Source organism: Podarcis cretensis (assembly GCF_951804945.1).
Source record: "Podarcis cretensis genome assembly, chromosome: 14".
Taxonomy (NCBI): domain Eukaryota; kingdom Metazoa; phylum Chordata; class Lepidosauria; order Squamata; family Lacertidae; genus Podarcis; species Podarcis cretensis.
Window position 1 is genome coordinate 28,994,949 of NC_137183.1, and position 20,042 is coordinate 29,014,990.

The window sequence follows — 20,042 nt, forward strand, 5'->3', positions numbered from 1 at the left end:
CTTGCCCGCCTCTGCCATGCCGCGCCAAAGCAGCACCGCGCCCGGAGCCTCCATCTGCTGTGGCCACCATGGCACAAAGCGGCCAGCTGAGTCATGAGGCGCCACGTCCAGCCTCCGCCTCTTCCCCACTGGAAGAGCTGCCCTGTGCTGGTCCTGGGGGGTTACCGTGCAGCATTGTCTGAGTCCAGTCCGAGGGGGTGGTATGGAGGCTGTCCGTCAAGGCTGAAGCGGGGTCCAAGGCAAGGGGTCAGGAACTCTGGCAGAAGAGCAGGGCAGCATGCAGGCATGAACAGGTTACCAACAATGTTGCTCCCACAACCTGGTACTGGGCTGGCTGGCTTTTATCTCCTCTGAGGCATAGGGCGGTCCCGGTCCACAGGTGACTCGCCTCTCCTGGCCTGGAGGCAAGCACTCCTCCTGTGAGAACTTAGTTCCCTCTGCCTCTCTGCCCTGAGCCTCTGCAGCTCAGGAGAGACTGGAGGGTTACCAGACCCAGAGGCAACCTCACCTTCCCCTGACAGGGCTGGGAGAGGAGCACCTGCAGGCAATGGGCCCTCCATCCCCTCCGGAGCCAGAGCAGATTCAGCTGGTGTCTGCTCCTGAGGATCCAGCACAGGTGAGGACCCTTCAGGCTCAAGCCCCAGCCCGGCTCAGCTGGTTCTGGAGGCGGGGAATCCTGTGCAGGCTGGGATTCCTCAGGTTCAGCCTCTGAATCCAATTCCCAGGCCATCACATGCCCTCCAGCTGCTGCCCGCCTCCTCCAGCCCTGCCGGCAGCGCCGTCCTCCCTAAAAAAAGGTGGACAACTCTGGAAAACAGGGGGGTAACAGAGGGAGCTTTGCACCATGGTGCTGGATATGCTTAAGACGGCCCTGAGGCTATCAGTGGCTACTAGCCATGTTGGAGGTCGTGTGCTGCCTCCACATTTGGAGACAGTGATGCTTCTGTTGTTGTTTTTTTAATAAATTTTTTATTAAGGTTTTAAAGATTACAGAAAAAAAAACAGAAAATAATAACAATCAAGGAGAAAAACAAAAAAACAATACATATATATATATTAAAAAATCATCAAAAACCATAAAACAGAAGAAAAAAAATAAAAAACAAGTCAAACCTGTACATCACTTGCTTACATTCACTTATTTCCTTGACCTCCTCACACCTCCCATTTTTGTATTCTAATTCAATTTGTTATTTCAGCAAATCCTTCCAACCTTATTTTTATCTTAATAATTTGTCTTAATATACTATAATTTTACATTCTCTCTTTCACCAACTCATTTTTACTTAATCCTTTATGTCGTTTCTACTAAAACCACATAATTTTCTTTTCCCAACATCTTTCTAACAATCCTTAATTTTGCAATATTTTTGAAGATAAACTTTGAATTTTTTCCAATCTTCTTCCACCGACTCTTCTCCTTGGTCCCGGATTCTGCCAGTCATCTCAGCCAGTTCCATGTACTCCATCACCTTCATCTGCCATTCTTCCCGGGTGGGTAGATCTTGTGTCTTCCAATACTTTGCGATGAGTATTCCTGCTGCTGTTGTGGTGTACCCGGAAGTTCGGAGACAGTGATGCTTCTGAACGCCATTGGCTGGAAGCTGCAGAAAGGGGGGGGGAGGGGAGAGGGCTCTTGTGCTCAGGTCCTGGCTTGCTGGTTTATCATCAGGGGCCTCTGAATGACCACTCTGAGAACAAGATGCTAGAATAGATTGACTCCTGGAATGGAAATCTGGCCCAGCCACCTCCTCTCCCTCCCCCCATCACTTTCCCTCTCTCCCTGCCCCCACTCTCCAAAGCAGGGAGGGGGTCCCGCCAAACTTCACGGCTTAGCTACGTTCTGTGACTGACACAGAAATAAACAGTTTGCCCCCCAGCCAGGCTGTTTAAACAGGAGAAGCCATCAGATTTTTGAAAGCAGCCCCAGGCTAGAAAGTTCTCTTCAAACCCCCAAACTGCCAACGAGACCCGGGGGGGGGGGAGAGAGAGAGAGAGAGAGAAAGAGCCGCCATAGCTCACACTTTGATTGCTCGCAGCGCAGGCACATCACACAGCCCAGCGCCTCAACGCAGCCAGCCATGTTCTGTCAGAGGGAGTCCTGCGGGAGTTAGACTCCTGCCTGCCTTGATCTCGGCTGACTGAAAGGGGCCTCGCCAGTGCGGACGCAGCCTGGAGATTAAATATAAGAGCCCCGATTATAGGATGCAGGCTACAAGCGAACAGGCAGAGCCTGCAGGAAATTCACGGCTGTTAGGACTAACCGAGGAGTGATACTCATAAGAGAATAATAGAACTGCAGAGTTGGGAGGGTCCCCCAAAGGTCATCCAGTCCAACCCCTGGCGAATACAAGAATCGCAGCTAATAATACCAAGCCATTCTGAGTCCTTCGTTCTTCTGTCTGCCACGCCCAACAGGCAGCAGGAGAAGAACACCATATCCATTAAGAATGGCAGGGAAAACTTTTTGGCCTGGAGGACCAGATTCTTATCTGCCGTCACACCACTGGGCTAACTTTTGAGGGAGGTAAAGGACCCCTGGATGGTTAAGTCCAGTCAAAGGTGACTGGGGTTGCGGCGCTCATCTCGCTTTCAGGCCGAGGGAGCCGGTGTTTGTCCGCAGACAGCTTTCCGGGTCGTGTGTCTAGCATGACTAAACTGCTTCTGGCACAACGGAACACCGTGACGGAAACTAGAGTGCACGGAAACACCGTTTACCTTCCCACCACAGTGGTACCTATTTACCTACTTGCACTGGTGTGCTTTCAAACTGCTAGGTTGGTCAGGAGCTGGGACAGAGCAATGGGAGCTCACCCCGTCACAGAGATTCAAACTGCCAACCTTCTAATCAACAAGCCCAAGAGGCTCAGTGGTTTAGACCACAGCGCCACCCGTGTTATTAAATACAGTATGCCTGTAACTTAAAGGTAAAGGTAAGGTACCCCTGCCCGTACGGGCCAGTCGTGACCGACTCTGGGGTTGCGTGCTCATCTCGCTTAAGAGGCCGGGAGCCAGCGCTGTCCGAAGACACTTCTGGGTCATGTGGCCAGCATGACGAAGCTGCTCTGGTGAGCCAGCACCAGCGCAGCGCACAGAAACGCCGTTTACCTCCCCGCTATAAAGCGGTACCTATTTATCTACTTGCACTTAGGGGTGCTTTCGAACTGCTAGGTGGGCAGGAGCTGGGACCGGATGACGGGAGCTCACCCCGCTGCGGGGATTCGAACCGCCGACCATATAATTGGCAAGTCCTAGGCACTGAGGTTTTACCCACAGCGCCACCCGTGTCCCCGCCTGTAACTTATGCACATTCAATTTGTGCACATACAGCTTTATGTACATGGCAAAAAAAAAAAAAAAAATTAAAAGGGGGGTGAGGCTCTGGGGGAAATGACTTTGGCAATCCCACCCACCATTGAATCCAATTTGTTTTAACTCAGTGTAAGAACCTTCCTGAATACACTGATGGTGTTGTATGTAGAAAAAAGTACAAAATGGAGCAGAGCCAGGGCGGAAGCCAAGCCAAGAAAACATCCCACTCCCATAGCGGATTGGCATGCAGGAGGAGGAGGAGGACCCAAGAGCCTTTTACTATGAACACATCCAACGGTGCCAAGTAAGGCTGGGTGCCTTCCAGAGAGCATCCTGGTGCTTGTTATCCTTCCAGAAGCATGCTGGCATAGCAGAGGGAGGCAGTGGCACAAAAAGAGATTGCCCAGGGAGAAAGGAAATGGTTCTGTCAAATTCTTCAAGATTCTTGTAAAAGGAAGCCGATGGGGGTGAGGACAGGGATAATCATGGCCAACCAGCCAAGAGCAGAAGCTCAGCAGATAGAGCAGGAGACTCTTAATCTTAGGGTTGTGGGTTCAAGCCCCACATTGGGCAAAATATTCCTGCACAGCAGGGAGTTGGACCACTAGGTGAGCCTCTACAATTATGTGGTTCTAAGCTACTCAGGATGGGCAGCATCCTATACTCTTTCCCCTCACTCAGTCTCCTCATCCCCTAGACCCATAGGTCCCAAAGTGGGCAGTACTGCCCCCTTGACAGGGGGGATTCCTGGGGGGGGGGACTAAGAGGCAAGGGGACAGCAAGGGGACCCTGGAGGTGTCTATGACACTGAAAAGCTGGTATCGTTGGATCAAGTTCATCAATATTGTTGAATGAATTAAATGATATTTTTTCAATTGGATTTGGAATAAAAGGGGCTGTTTTGAATGTTATTGTGTTTTTTAAAAAATTTTTTATCATTTATCTATTTATCGTTTATTTTATTTTATTATTTATTATTTTATTATTTATCTTCTTTGGTGGGTCATGCAAACCACTATTCTGAATAGTGCTTTTTATAGGGTGGTGAGGACTGGGGATGAGTTCATGGAACCAAAGGGCTGGTGGCACCCAAAGCCTTGGGAACCGCTGGTCTAGACTATGCAAATGGGAACTAGCAAGGTGTATTGGAACAGCAGAGCATCTCCCTAATGCACAGAGCTGCCAGACGATCACATGACTAGATCCATAGCTTGTGGGTCGGTTCTTCTGTTTATGAAACTGTACATTATCCTAATGCGTCATCCACCATTTGAAGATGGCCCCTATTCTGAAGTTTCAGTAAGAGGCACATTTTATTCCAACCGGGTTGTTGTTTGAAAAGGCAGGAAGATCAACGCCTAAAAATCGACATCCCTTTTATTCCACACTGTCCATGTAGCAGCTGTCTGAGTCCTGCAAGGAATTCTGGGGTCAGAGTACAGCAAAACGCATCAACCCTCCTTGCAAGTGTGTCAATGCAAGGGTGAGAAGTGGCAGCTCTGTCCTTCTGCATAACCGACTTCTGAACGATTAAGGACCTTCTCTGTTCATTCAGAACAGCGGGACACTTTCTTTCCTTGTGGTGCAAAAGGATTTCCCTCCCCTCTCTCTCCTGTTTCCCAACCGGACCTCATCTTGACCAGAAACGTTATGAAGAGCCGCCGTTCTCCATCCTCCATAATAACCTTCAACTAACCTTTAAGCAGGAGTGAATAATTTAAATCTTATTTTCATATCAATGGCAGAGTCAAGCCAAGCAATTATCTTTTATCCGCAGATTCTGTAATAAGAGCAAAGGCATAATAAAGTTTCCCCAAGTGGGCAGAGTTGGGGGGGGGGCATTGTAGAGAGAGAAGTTGGGGCGGGGAAGAGAACAGGGAGGAAGATGGTATCTGAAGGCCCTCGTGCAACAATGAATTATTCAGTAATAAGCAGGAGAGCTGTCAATTTTATTTTTTTAATGCGATGGCTTCAGTGTTCTGGAGCAGAGAAGCAGACACAAACACACTGGCTGTTCAGTCTCATGCTTCCCAGGAAGAGGCTGGAGATAAACATGACAAATTGGCAGGCTGCGCACTCAATTAAGAGAGGAGAGCAGGTGCCCTTCGCTGCAGTGAACGGTCGGCAGTGGATGGCTCTGTTAGATGGGACAGGAAAACCCTCATTTGCACAACAGTGATTTAGGGGGAGCAGACTGCAAGGGGGTGTCCAGAACAGAAAGGGTGTGGGCTGTGGGGAGAGAGAGAGGAGAGTCACGAGGAAGACAGATAACATGAAAGGAAACGAGGCCCTCCCATTCTCAGCTGAGCCCATTAAGATTCAGCCAAGCAACCTTCTTTTTCCCAGAATCCCACTAGATTACCCATGATCATTTTTATTAATTCATAAAACGCTACATCCGTGATTGAGGCGAGTGATTACAGGAGCAGACAAACACCCCGGGCTGGTGAAAAATTGCATCTCTCATAGCAAGAGTCAAAACACAGACATAGCATGAAATATTCATCCTTCCTAGCCTTCAGCGGAGTTGCGGGGGGAGCGGGGGAGAGGCAAGGACAAGGCCTGCAAGATCAAAGGGACGCTCTTGGAAGCATTAGAGATTTGGTGAATATGAAGGGAGGTGGAAGGAAAGGATTTGCTTGCCTGAGCAACACGGATGTGCACAGGAGAGCAAAGGGAAGCTGTATGCAGCATAGGGGAGGGGGAACACAGCGAAGAACCACCTTCCTCTGGGCAGGTGCAAGGGAGTCATCTTCCAGAGTGCCAGCGTAAATGGCAGATGTTCCTTGTTCTGGCCAATAGATGAGGTGAGAACAAGGCTTTCAAGTTTTGCTTGTGACAGATTATCACAGAAAGAGTCAAAGAAAGTAGAAATCATCAAGCAGAGGCTGGGTACGTTTTTGCTTTCCTTTGCTGGGGTTCCTTTGCTGGGGTCCATGTGAGCCGTTTAAACAATTACACTTATTTGCAAAATTCTGTGTATTTCTCATTCAAAGCAAAGGGCAGTGCTTCAGCTATCTGAAGGGGCCTTGTTAAAGCTCAAGGAGTTTTAAAGAAAGGTGGAAGGAAGCATTTCTGACTTCAACAGACCCCTTTTTCTGAGGTGGGGGGGCCTATCTAAGTCACACACCCCGAATCAATACACAGACCGAAATGCAGCTAGCCTTTGAAAGTTGCAATTCTCTGAATTTTGCAATGCAGTTCTCCAATCCAAATATATGTGCATTAGGGCAGGGGTCTGCAACCTTTAAGACAAAAAGAGCCACTTGGACCTGTTTCCAAAGAAAAAAAAACTGGGAGCCGCAAAACTCGTCATTATAAAAATAACTTTTTTGTCACTTTTTTATTATTTCTTTGTTTGACCCCTCAGAATTACTCCTCTTCATAGAAATAAACGTGAAATTAACAAGTTACGTTTTTTGTGTGTGTGTTCTTCACTCCCCTTCAAAACAGTGACCAGCGTACATGCCCCCTTTCAATGCAGTGACCAGCGTACATGCCTCTTACAATGTAGCGGGCGGGCGGGTGGGAAGGTGACGTCGGGACGGTGCGTGACTAACACACGCACTGCCCCCATGCGACGTCACAGCCAGTACAGCGCCCGCCACAGTGGGGAGTGTCAGGGCGCACAATGCGCCTCCTCCCCTCGCTAGTATCCACCCCGGAGCCGCAGCAAAGGTGTAAAAGAGCCACATGCGGCTCCGGAGCCGCGGGTTGCAGACCCCTGCATTAGGGGAAGGGGTGTGTGGAGATTAATTTACAAGAAAACATAACATGGGAGTGGGGATGCATTACAGGAAACTGTTTGCAAAAATCTGTATATGAGGCAAAACTACATTTTTCAAAATGTGTATATTGTGAGAGCTGTTCACTAAAATGCAGGTGGATCTTCATGGAGGCTTTTTAGACATGCATAAAAAATGCAAACTGATGCAGAGAAGTGGCAAACTGAACTGAAGACTGGGAAAATGAAAGAGGGGAATTAACAGAAATTAACAGATTTTGTCCATCCCTGAACGTGAGACTATTGCCACAGCATGAGCAGTAGGGTTGCCATGTTGAGCTTCTTTTGGCAGAGTTGTTGAGCTATTTTTTAGGAACATTAGCAAAAATGACACTGCCGACATCGGTTGCCATACATCCAGATTTCCCCGGATGTTTTGCCAGTTTCCGCCCAGACACTGCTTTCAGATACAGTATTCCAGGTATGTCAGGGAAATTCTGGATGTATGGCAATCCTACCACCAGGGTAGCACAGTGGTTAGAGTGTCAGACTGGGACAAGGGATAAACCAGAGTTCAAATCCCCACTTGGCCATGAAGCTCACTGGGAGACCTTGGGCCAGCCACTCACTCTCCACCTAACCTACCTCACAGGGTTGTTGTGAGGATAAAACTCAAAGGAAGAGGAAACTTGTGCACCACCTTGAGCTCCTTGGGGGAAAGGTGGCATAGAAGTGTAATAAATGAGTAAAGGTAAAGGGACCCCTGACCATTAGGTCCAGTTGTGGCCGACTCTGGGGTTGCGGTGCTCATCTCGCTTTATTGGCTGAGGGAGCCGGCGTACAGCTTCTGGGTCATGTGGCCAGCATGACTAAGCCGCTTCTGGTGAACGAGAGCAGCACACAGAAGCGCCGTTTACCTTCCCGCTGGAGCGGTACCTACTTATCTACTTGCACTTTGATGCGCTTTCAAACTGCTAGGTTGGCAGGAACTGGGACCGATCAATGGGAGCTCACCCCATCATGGGGATTCGAACCACCGACCTACTGATCGGCAAGTCCTAGGCTCTGTGGTTTAGACCACAGCGCCACCCACGTCCCAATAAATGAGTAGTAAATGAATAATATTCCATAGCATCCAAGCCATTAAGTGTGAGCTTCCCACTAGAAATCCTGTTGTATCTGAAGCTGCCTACTCCTACCCTGGATAAAAAGCTTGCCCCATCTTTCCAACTTAGGAACTAGGCCTTCTTAACCAACCAATCAGTTTTCGGAAACTAGCAAGTTAACCGTCCGCAGGAGAGTGGGGAGCACGAAGGAACACCCCTGGAATTAATCAGAATGAGCAACTCCCGCTAAACGCCTTCTCCTTCCACTTAAACCAGTGATTAAAAAGATTAAGCAAATAATTAGACAAACGAAGATTAATGAAACAAGGAAAGTAATCAAATCTTTATGGCAGAAACAAACAGATGATTCCAAGCAAAATGGGAACAAATTGTGTACGACTAATAGGGTGAAAAACACAGTCATCTAAATGGCGGTGGTTAACGTTCCTGTTTGGGGGAATCAAAATATTTGTTTAAACCTTCCCCAAAAGACAAAATAACCTGTAAGTTGCCTCAAGCAAACATGCCATGAGATGCATAAGTTGCCATTTTTTTGTTTTTGAGTTCTTACACCTGTGCAAATTAGTCCCTCCCTCTCAGGAGTCCTGAAGACATCCAGTTGGCCACTGGGAGGAAAGAATGCTGGGCTAAAATGGGTCCTCTTTCGCCTGACTCAGCAGCCAGCCTCTTCCAAGTCCCTTTAACCAGGAGAAGAAGGGTGGCGTGATAGCCATCTTCAAATGTCTGAAGGGCTCTCACGTGGAAGGTAGAGCAAGCTTGCTTTCTGTCACTCCAAAGGGAAAGATCCAAACCAATGGATTCAAATGGCAAGACAGGAGCTGCCAACTCAACATTAGAAAGAACTTTCTGATGGAAAGAGCTGCTCGACAGTGGAAAGGACTCCCTCGGAAGGTGGTGGGCTCTCCTTCACTGGAGGGTTTTAAACAGAAGTTGGGTGGCCACCAGCCAGGGACTCTTTAGTTGTGATTCCTGCATTGCAGGGAGATGGACTAGATGACCCTTGACGTCCCTTCCAACTCTGCAATTCTGTGATTCTACGATTCTTACACAGGGTGATCTTCCTTGCCTGAGCCTTTGACCTGTCATGGTGAGAGGGTAAAGTTGTCTGCTTTCTGCAGAAGAGCAAATATCCCAAGGAAGTCTGCTTGTTGGATTCAAAGCTTCAAAGGCAGACAAACTCTACTGTTCACCCTCCCTGCTTGCGAGATGCACTGCAAAAGCAGGGAATGTGCTTGACCTGCTCATAAAGGTAAAGGTAAAGGGACCCCTGACCATTAGGTCCAGTCGTGACCGACTCTGGGGTTGTGGCGCTCATCTCGCTTTATTGGCAGAGGGAGCCAGCGTACAGCTTCCGGGTCATGTGGCCAGCATGACTAAGCCGCTTCTGGCGAACCAGAGCAGCGCACGGAAACACCGTATACCTTCCCGCTGGAGTGGTACCTATTTATCTACTTGCACTTTGACGTGCTTTTGAACTGCTAGGTTGGCAGGAGCAGGGACCGAGCAACGGGAGCTCACCCCGCCGCGGGGATTTGAACCACCAACCTTCTGATCGGCAAGCCCTAGGCTCTGTGGTTTAACCCACAGCACCACCCGCATCCCTGAGCTGCTCATAGTGCCCTTTTATTATTCATCACAGGCCACTCTGCATCCTTAATGACAACCACAACCAACATGGAGTTGCATTCACTAGCTGCAACAGAGGAATGAAACCACGCTCAGGACATGCACCTCAAATCTCCCAGATCAGAATAAGTTGTTGTCTGCTGAGAAGCCAACTGCAATGGCTGCTTTCTTCCTGCCCTTATATTTCAGAGGGATTCTCTCCCCGCCCCCTTCCCTTGGAGCTCATTACGATATTGTGGATGTTTCCCACTGAAGGGCACTTCCTCGAATGCATTTGCCTTTTTTTATTATTAATGTGGGCTAAGATGAGTCGAGGCTGATTAACATGAAGACAATTGCTGAATCCCCTCCTGGAGAAATTGCTCCCAGTCTTGCGTGGGCGTTTTAATTTCAGAGTGCTATTAACTGGCACCGTTGCTCAAGCAGCTGCTTTTCATGTTGCATGTCCTCAGTGTGTGTGTCTCTGTGTGTGTGTGTTTGCTTCTTGAAGAATGGAGCTGTTCTGGGGGTGGGTGGAGAAATCTGCATTTCGCTTGGTGCTGGACAAACAGCTATGTCGCCCACCCCAGATTTCTGGTGGCAGATTGCAATGCGAAATCGAAGGGAGATGCGCAACTCTTTACCGTGAAGCACTCGCTCAGCATACAGAAGGTCCTGGCAGCCCTCCTTAAATAGAGGCTGAGGCAGTGGGACTTCCAAAAGAGCATGGCCTGCAGGCTGGCCAAACGTCCAGATGCATGCCCATATTCATAGAACCATACAGTTGGAAGGGACCCTGACCATCATCCAGTCCAACCCTCTGCAATGCAGCTGTCCCTTACAGGGATCGAACCTGCAACCTTGGCCTTGTCAGCACCACGCTCTAACCAACTGAACTACCATTTCATGTGTGCCTATATCAGCAGCCCCCAACCTTAGCCAGTATGGTGTAGTGGTTAAGAGCGGTAGACTTGTAATCTGGGGAACCGGGTTCGCTTCCCCGCTCCTCCACATGCAGCTGCTGGGTGACCTTGGGCTAGTCACACTTCTCTGAAGTCTCTCAGCCCCACTCACCTCACAGAGTGTTTGTTGTGGGGGAGGAAGGAAAGGAGAATGTTAGCCGCTTTGAGACTCCTTAGGGTAGTGATAAAGTGGGATATCAAATCCAAACTCTTCTTCTTCTAATGCTCACCAGATGCTTCTTGGCCACGCTAGATGGGGTCTGATGGACGCCCTATCCCAGCAACATCCAGAGGTTGGGCCACAGGCTGACCTCTGTGTCTCTGGGGGTGCTTGCTCCCCAGAGATAACTCCCAAGAGGATCAGGGTCTGTGTCGCATAAAGGGTTGGATATTCATTGCTAAGAGCCACTGGATTCCACCCCACCCCAACCCCAGACCCTCCAAGCATCCCTATTTCCCAGGGACGGTCTCGGATTTACAGAAGCCATCCTGGTTTCTGATTTGATCCTAAAATGGCCCACTTTTCCTTAGGACGCCCCTATATTCATCGGAGAAATGTTGGAGGGTATGGATTTATGTGAGGGTATGTTTAGAGGGTTGGGAGGGCATAACTATACAACCTTTACAGTGGATGACATCTGGAGGCAGCTCTGTGTAGGGAAGTTTTTTTAAAATGTTTACTGTTTTATATATATGTTGGAAGTCACCCAGAGTGACTGGGGCAACCTTGTCAGATGAGCGGGGTGCAATTATTATTATTATTATTATTATTATTGACATCCCTATTTTCATAGGAGAAATGTTGGGGGGCATGGCAAATACAAGCAGTGGAATGCACTAAAATAACAGAAATCCCATGAGTATACGTGGCCCCGGTTTGTAAGCTTCGGAAGTGGCTGTGTTAATGAGCCATAGGTGGCCAGGGGGTGACAATGCAGCCATTATCTTTTCCAGCCACGGGCTATGGATGGACTGGTTTCCTCTCCCCCACCATGGTCTCTCTGCCGTAAGCGGGGAAATGCACCTCACATTAATTAATAAATAAAGCCACACCAATGCCCTCAATTACCAGCGGAAGAGACTCGCGAAACCCAAAGCAATGACAGCACAGATTACTTATTAATAAAGCAGCCGAGCTACATCTAATTACACCCCCCTTGGATCCTGCCGGTAATAAAACCGCAATTGCTTCCCCGAGCCAAGGGACCCCGCCTGACCCTGGCGCCGCACAGCTTAACCCATCCATCAGTTCCTCTCCATCCATCCTCAGCCCCTTTGCCAATGGCGCCATGGCATGCCTCCCTCCTCCCTGCCTCGCCCTCGCGAGAGAGGTCAAAGGTCGCCGTATGCCCTGGATGGCTGGCAGCCGGCTTTGGAAGTCTCATTAGCCTGTTAACCATACATTTATCTGACAAGATAAAAGAGCCTCAATGACCAATGCTATCATTAAAGATTAATAGAAAGCATAAAATGAAAAGGGGGAAAAGCTCCCCCCCCAGCTGCAACCAGCATTAATATTTCAGGCTTGCGATAACCCTGACAGGATTGTTAATCAGGGAGCCAGAGAGAGGAATGGGAAGCTCACAGGCTGAAGCTGCAACTTCTTTTTATTCCTATTTTTCACAGCGAGCCTCTGGGGCTTCCTCGCCCCATGCCAGCCGTGGGTCAGAAAAGACTGCCAGCTAATTGGTCCTGCAGTGTTTGAATAGTAACAAGTCAGACCAATTAAAAACCGGTTGGGAGGCAGTGACGGGGGACCCCCGAAGGAGCCCAGTAAGTTGCAGTGGCAGGGTGGGGGGACACGCAGCGTGGGCTGTTTGGGGCTGCAGCTGTTTATCAGAGCAGCTCCCCCGTCAGGGCCGGCCCATTAATAAATTGTACAGATCAATGCTCGTATTAATTTTAATTGAGGGCTACAAGGATCACCAAGGCTCCGGTGAGATTTCCCCCTCATTCCAGATTCCATTTAAGCTTTTACATGAAAGGCTTGGCAGCAACACCTACCTAGAGAGAAACCAGCTTCCTTCACTTCTTTTTAGAAAGAAAGGGGAATTCAAATATTCCTTTTATTCAGCGGAGCTTTCTTCCCTTCCTGCACCCCCCAAACCACCACTGCAACCACATTCCTTTGATCGCAAATCAATATCCCTTTGACAAGTTTCATCAGAACTTAGCACTTTTCAGGCAGCTCCGTTCAAGACAAAGAAAGCCCAGCGGGTATGAGAAGACTTCTCTGCACTCTGCACCAACCTTGGCCAACCTGGTGCCCTCCATATGTTTTCGACTACGGCTCCTATCACACCCAGCCAGCCTGGCCATGTTGACAGAGCCTGATGAGAGCAACTCCCATCTGCCCCAGCTGGGATCTGGAGGGAGGAGGGAAACTTTGGACTTCTGCCTCATCTGGAAAGTGATGTTGACTCTGGATCTGTGTGGCCAAGAAAAGAATCACATGAAGAACGTAAGAAACGTGCTGGATCAGGCCCATGGTTCATCTAGTCCAGCATCCTGTTCTCATAGTGGACAACCAGAAGCCACATCTGGGAAGCTCTCAAGCAGGAGTTGCCCCCAAGAGCCCTTTCCCCTACTGTGGTTCCCAGTAACTGATATTCAGAAGCCTTTCTGCCTCCAGCTGTAGAGACAGAACATAGCCATTATGGCTAGTAGCCATGGACAGCCCCTCTCCTCCATGAATTTGTCTACTACTCTTTTGAAGCCATCCAAGTTGGTGGTCATCATTGCCTCCTGTGGATGTTTGGGTCCTGATTGCTGAGACGTATTGGGGAGAGCTCCAATCCCTCAGAAACATGTTCTTTCACGTTTTCAGGGCACTTTGAGGGCAAAGTCATTTACATTCTGGGCTGTGGATGATGGCAGTTTTAGTCCAAAATATCTAGAGGGCACCAGGTCAATGAACAGATGTCCTAGTTGTGGTATTAAAAGGGTAAAGGGACCTGTCAGGGAACTGCCATCAGGGCCAGAGGGAGAGAGCGGGCTCTGGAGGGGTTCCAGAGAGCGTCCCGGGATGGGGAGAGGCAGCCCATCTTCTGGGGAAGAGAATCAGCGTAGCACCAGTGGAGAAGGGGGGCAAGATGAGGGAATCGGCGAGGCGGTCCCATGACTCCTTGCCAGGGACCAGCGGGGAGAGTAAGGGTCCTCCGCTGCCTACACCCTCCTTGCGCAGAAGGCTTCCGTGCAGGGAGAGTAGGAGGAGACTAGGCGTCAAAGAGCTTCTTTGCTGGAAGAAGTTCAAGAAATGCCCACTGACGGATTCTGCCAGCGATTGAGACAGCCACGGGTGAGTGGCTGTCCGGACAGAAAAGGTTCACTCAGGCAACCCAGCCAGGTGCTGCACCGGTTTACGCACGAGCAACCCCTAGAACCATTACAGGACCCCTGACCATTAGGTCCAGTCACGGATGACTCTAGGTTTGCGGTTCCAGGTCATGTGGCCAGCATGACTAAGCCACTTTTGGCGAACCAAAGCAGCACATGGAAACGCCATTTACCTTCCCGCCGGAGCAGTACCTATTTATCTAATTGCACTTCGTGCTTTTGAACTGCTAGGTTGGCAGGAGCTGGGACTGAGCAACGGGAGCTCACCCATCATGGGGATTCGAACCGCCAACCTTCTGATTTGCAAGCCCTAGGCTCTGTGGTTTAACCCACAGCGCCAGCCTCATATAAGCAACATGCTTAAGTCTAATTAATCCATGAAGGGGTTAAGACCATAGAGTAAGCTGTCCTGCCAGGCTTAGCTCACCTTGGGACTAGGTAATCAAGCTTTTGTTCATCTTCCAGTTTACCAAAGAAACTCAGTGTGAGAGGAGGTCTGAGCTGGTTCCTGCAGCTCAGATTGCATGGCTCTTACAAGCCACTTTTGAGTTCCTATAACCATAATTTAGGAACTTTCACAACTTTGTAACTTAGCCAAGTTTTACTTCCTGTGTAACTTTTTTCTAAATGAGGTATGGAAAAGCCCATGAAATTGACCTTTGGAGAATTTGCCAGTAAACCATTTTTAGCTTACCAAACATGTGGAGGGCTTTCTCCTAGGGGAAGAGAGAAACTTTTAAAGGAATTTACAATGGAATATTTTAAAGGTTTAGCAGCCTATATTTCGACGCATTACTTTGCTGCATGTTTTGTGATTTTAAATCTCTGCTGGGGTTCTCTCACCAAAGGGTACTTGCCCCACACCTATATCTTGGCATCCAGGGAATTCTCCTTTATATGCCTTTTATTATTTCAGTGCCACCAACTCCAGGTTCTACCCTCCGCAGTACAACAGAGAAACTCTTGGTGTTCTCCAAGGTGCAGCAGCCACAGAGAAGAAAAAAGGGAGAAGGATGGAACAGGTGAAAGGAGAGATGAAAGAGAAGCCATGGAAGGTGAACAGCATTAGCAGGTTAGGAAGGAACAAAGAGAATAATGTAGGAGGGGTGTGTGCACATGGTAGACTTCCTGCTGCTTGTTCATGAGGATTCTGGCTCCTGAGAGACGCTTCTCTTGATGGAGAAGGAAAACCATCCCTTTGAGGCACATCTCATCACAAAGTTTGCTTCTCAGAGGGGAAATTTGCAAGAGATTTTTACATGCCAGTTTCAGCTCTGCTGGTTTTAGTAGTGCTCTGGTGGCTGTCAGAGGGGGGCAGGCTGAGCCAGGCAAAGCAGGGAGGGGAGAAGGGGAGGCCAAGTGGAGCTCGGAGGAACAATCACTGGGCCCAGAAGAGCAGGAAGGCAACAGGTGGGGCAGCCCAGCAGACCTGGTTGGGCCAGGAAACTTAAGAACATCAGAAGAAACTGTTCGATCAGAACATACGGGGCCCATCTAGTCTAGCATCCTGGTCCCAGTGGCTAGCGAGATGCCTGTAGGAAATCTACTGGAAGGATTTGAGAACAAGAGCCCTCTCCCCTCCTGTAGCTTCCAGCAACTAGTATTTTTCAAAAGCATTGCTGTCTCCAGCTGCAGAGGCAGAGCATAGCCATTGTGCCTAGGTGATGGGAGTCACCATCCGAATTTTTTGGAGACCACCAGGTTGGCCGCTCTAGGCTTAAGGAGTCCCACATCAAGAGGGAGAAGCAGGTTGTGTGAACCACCAGTGGAAAGAAAAAAAATATTTATTGGGTGATCCTGTTGTGTAGAGAGAGCAAACAAAGGAGGAAAATTAACCCAAAGAAAGCAGAGATTAATGACGGAGGCTGTTGATCAGCAACTTGGGCAAAACTTAATTGCTTCCCTAAAACTGAAAAATATCAAACTGCATAAATAAACCTGTTTCAATAATTCATAACGGAACATACACTTGGAGGAATCAGAGCAGGAGAATTAATTTAATTTCCCAGGCTAAATCGGCCAGCGCAGCTGATTATTCAAGGATCAAAAGCAGAGAAAAGGCAATGGGAAAAGGAGCTGGCTCCCTTTCCCTTCTCTTTTAAAGCAAAATTTGACACAAACACTTATTTCTGCCACAATTATAAGCCGCATCCCAGCAATGGCAACAATCACAATTCCTTCCTGCTTGGGAAAAAGAATCCTAATGAAAAGGCAGCTGCTACATGTGAGTAGGGAAAACGCAATTCCATTCACATTTGAATGCAAACCTATGCAGCAGATGAGGCCAAGAGTGTAAAAAAGGACTTAGACAAACTTGCTGCTTTATTTCCAGAGTCTGCCTTGTTTTGGTCCTCCCTTCCGAAGAGGAGAGTTTGGAGTGGCAGTCGTTGCCCTGTGGCCATCGACAAATCCAGGAAACTCTTGAATCATGTGGTGGCCTGCAAATTGTGTTTTATTAACGGCCATGTGATCAAGCATGCTGACATCAGGTTCAGCGAGGCGGCCCTGTTTAGAGACGATGGAGTTCATTTATCTGATCAAGGAAATGATGTGCGGTTGGCTGTTATCATCAGTAGCATTAGGGATTGGTTGCAGCTGTGAGGGTATCAGGCGGCGAGCCTCTTTGGCTCGGGTGGCGGTTAGGCACTGGAATATGTGTCATGTGTTGGTGGGTGGGGTGAGGCCATCACCTACCCCTCCCCTTGTTGGGTATTTCGTTAAAGGAATCCGGTGGTCGTGGATCCTGTCCGATGCCCTGCTGGTGGCTAGGGCCATGGCACGACCCCCGGTGACATCAGGGGAAACTTCCAGTTGTGTTTGCATCAACAAGCTCCTCCCACTTGTTGTTTACCTTCAAATGAAAGTGAAGGGCAGATGAGACTCCTCAGCCTGGAAAAGTAGCCCATCTAGGAGAAGGAAAAATGATCCTAAACCTCTGCTGTCTTGTGGGACATCTTTGGGAGAAGAAAGGGTTAAGGAGTAAACCCTACACAAATGTGGAGTGGAGTCCCTAAGATGGTTGGATAGCACCTTGTATGCCTCCTTCCAGCGACTCCTGCAGCCAAGCTAGTACCAAACGTATTGCTCTGCTTTCCTTGGGACCACATCAGCAAGGTAGAGAGGGGGGTCTTGTCACCTGGGCAGCCAAGGACCCCCATACATACTGCCCAGTGTTAACACAGCTGTCTGACTTCAGCCCTGGAGGCACACTCCTTTGTCTCTCGAGACAGGCAGGTGCCAACAGCATTACTTGCACTTTCTGAAACGATACCAGACCCAAGGCACAGCTGTCTTTCAAAATCAGACTGCTCCAGGAAGGGACACTTATTCTGTTCTAATGTTCTGCAAGGGTGACACTGAGATGGGGGTAGAGGAGCTGCAGCGGGGAGATGGCAGGCAGGCCTGGGCAGGAAGCTAGTTGGAACTGGCTGGGTATACACTGAGTTTAGTGGGGCAGTGACCCCATTCCCTGCAACCCTCACCTGCTTCACATCTGCAGGTGCCAACCTTTTCTGAATAACCTGTCAACTCTTTTGAAGTAACAGCTGTTCTTAAAAGGTAAAGACCCTTTCCATCTCCCGCTAGGAGGCAGGAAGGAGCTCCTTGGCCCCGATCCAATGTGTCCCTAATCCGCTTTTCATACTTGTAGGTTCATTTCCAGCTACAACCAGAACAGTTAAGCGCAGCGCATACTCGGAAAAGATTTTTTCTTCCTCCCAGGCAGGCTAATCTTTTTCTAAACCGATTCCTTTTGGTCTGATGCTCAAGTGGAATTAAAGACCAGGAAAAAAGAAAAGATTTAATAAAGAACAAAATTTAAAAAGTAAATGAGAAAGGCAGAAGGAAATCTAATAAATGTGCCTATTAAGCAGCAGAGGCTGGGCAGGGCAGAGATGTGGGTCCTAGAATAGAATGGATATGCCATTATGCTGATGAATTGTTATATAAAGGTAAAGGGAACCCCTGATCATTATGTCCAGTCGTGACCAACTCTGGGGTTGCAGCGCTCATCTCGCTTTATTGGCCGAGGGAGCTGGCGTACAGCTTCCGGGTCATGTGGCCAGCATGACTAAGCCGCTTCTGGTGAACCAGAGCAGCGCATGGAAATGCCGTTTACCTTCCCACCGGAGTGGTACCAGTTTATCTACTTGCACTTTGATGTGCTTTCAAACCGCTAGGTTGGCAGGAGCAGGGACCGAGCAACAGGAGCTCACCCCGTCGCAGGGATTCGAAGCGCTGATCTTCTGATTGGCAAGTCCTAGGCTCTGTAGTTTAACCCACAGCGCCACCCGCGTCCCTAACTGTTGTATATGCTGGGCCTAATTAACAGATTTGCAGGGCAGGATGCAACCACAGGGTTAGCTCTGTGCTGCTCTGGGAGCTTTTCAATGGGAGCGATAGTCCTAAAACAGACTGTGGGGAACTTGCCTAGTGGACACAGGAAGCTGCCTCCCACAGAGTCGGACCCTGGGTCCTGCTAACCCAGTGCTGTGTGCACTGTCTGGCAGTAGGTGCATCTCTCCGGGGTTTCTCAGGCAGGAGTTATTTTCCCAACCCTTCCAGGAGATGTCATCGGGGATTGAACCAGGAACCTTCTGCATGCAAGGCAGATTCTCTACCACCGAGCTGCCGCAGCAGTTACCTTTCGAGAACAGCGAGCATTGTGGTTAAGGAGCAGAAGTTTATAAAAATGAGAGCTGGAAGACAAGGCACATGACTGGTTATGCAGAAACCCAGGGCGAGCAGCTTGGGGCAGCTGGGTTCTCCCCAAAGGTCACATCACTCGAGTTACGATCTCCCTCCACCCACACCTTCCCCTTTTAAAGTTAAAAAAAAGCTAGTAAAATAAACAACTTCCCCACAGAGTTTTGGGGAGCCAATGGTGAAGATCGGCCCAGTTGCAGGAAACCTAAGGCATCCCAGCTTTTTTCTTTTTGAATCAAGGGGAATGATGTGCATATTAGGAGAGGTTTGCACCAAACAAATCTCGTGGATTTTTCATGGGCCCCCCAAAATGTAGGTGCACCACTGCTCATGCATTTAGGGCAGTTACAAGCAAACTCTCCAAAGCTGGAGGGGGGCGGAAAGGATTCCGGATGACTGCAACAGGATGAGGCCAATGGGTTCCGCTTCTCTGCTTACTCACTGTCCCTCTCTACCAGTGAGCAGAATAAAATTATGCAACCTAGGAAAGCACAGGCACACTTTGTTGATACGGAACATTTACGCATGTCAGTGAGTGACATGCTGCATTTTGCAGCTTGCTCCCTCCCTCCTCTCAATGAAACAAAATGAAAAAGGACTTAGCTTTCATTATATAGAATCAAAGAATTGTAGAGTTTTGTGGTACACATCTCGTCCAACCCCCTGCAATCCATTGCATTCTGGCCCTTCCACACAATTACTCAGCAGAAGAAGCCTTGCAACTCTGGGTCAGCCTTCCTTGCTTTGACATGTGCCTAGCTATGCAAAGAAGTCCTCAAGGCAGCACCTGCCTGTGGCCTGCTGCTCGCCTTCTTCCTCCTCCAGAGTTTCAGTATTAGTCAGCCCCAAGTGGCTTGAGAAACAGTGGGTGGGTGGCGGAGGCGACTTTTCCAGATCACGTCCAGAAGGCGTGATTTCCTAGCCAGATGTAGTCCCCCAGTGCAGCCAACTCTTCAGTATTTAAAGCCACCAATTCAGCCAGGCCCCCACCCCCCACCTTATCCTCACGACGACTCTGTGAGGTAGGCTAAACTGAGGGATAGTGACTGACTACCAACCATCCCAAGAGAAGCCTCGTTGGCATTTTAAGTACACCTTGGCACACAACCTGCCCCCAAAGGGCACCCTACAGATCCCTTGGACTACGGGTGCCTGTATACAAAATTTGCATGGAGGTCACTTGGTGTCCCTGTTTTGTTTTTTAAAATATTTAATCCATGACCTACAATATGCAAGACTCTATGAATTGACACTATACGTACTTTTCTTTGT